This window comes from Bactrocera latifrons, unplaced genomic scaffold (genome assembly GCF_001853355.1).
Source record: "Bactrocera latifrons isolate USDA-ARS-PBARC rearing strain unplaced genomic scaffold, ASM185335v1 scaffold_76, whole genome shotgun sequence".
Taxonomy (NCBI): Eukaryota; Metazoa; Arthropoda; class Insecta; order Diptera; family Tephritidae; genus Bactrocera; species Bactrocera latifrons.
The window spans coordinates 1006065-1007189 of NW_017537445.1; positions in this window are offsets into that span (position 1 = coordinate 1006065).

The following is a 1125-nucleotide window of genomic DNA, read 5'->3' on the forward strand; positions in this document are numbered from 1 at the left end:
GCGTTTCTGAATAATTTAAGCTTCAATATAAAAAATGCAGAAAGATAACTAAATCTATATTTATAAAAAAGTGGAAAACGAACTATTTTTCAACAAACTATTGCCAACTATAAAAATGCGCTAATATACAAAAAAAAATCTGAAAAATACTGTTAAAAAATGTTGATAAAAAATTAATAATTAGTTAAATAGTATTTAAGCACGATCTTTTAGAAAGCTAAAAAGTAATAATACATTTAAAATTAATAACTGTGGAAAATACTTCATGTCATAGCAACTTTTCTAAACTTGTGAGCAGAAATTTGCAAATAATAACCTTTGTAAAATTATTTTTAGACATACAAAATATTATATTAAAAGAAATTATCCCTTTAACTATTTATTTGTACAAATTTTTATATATTCGCGTTGACACGCTTCATTCTGATGACATTTCATTACACAGTAAAAACTGTTATACATATGTATATAACATATAAGGATAGAGCAAAAACTTAAGCCAAGAATAAATATATATTTGAATGTTTACGAAAGTAGTTTTTGTGGGACAACTTTCTCTTCCTGGTAATTTAATTCAAAAGTATTAAGGTTAACCAAGTATTTTTGGCTGCTCGATAATCTTAAAAACGTGGCAACACATCTCAAATGTATTTACAGATAGACATAACTAGCCTAGCGATTCTGTACTGTGATACAGTCACAAGTCTCTAAAATTGGAATTTTAAATAAGGGACCATTTTTGTGACTTGAGGCGATTTTGAAAATCTGCAAGTGACAGTTTGTGACTGATCTATTACATTTCACTATTTAGAGATGTATTTACACTTGAATGGAAATAAATATGTCGATAACAAATATTAAATTTTCTATATCACAGTCCAAAAGCATAATCACCAATAAAAATAAAAATATATGTTGACTTTGTTTCACAATATTTACGAAGTTTATGTCAATTGGATTTATGTTTTGCTTTTTCGTGTTTGAGTTACTTACATTATATAAAAAATCGACAATCGATTAATATCTATGATGATCTCTATTCCGTATATTCAAACTTGCAACCAAGAGATCTTTTTAATTTTGTGATCTGCTAACTATGAGGTCAAAAATTTGAGGCAATATTTT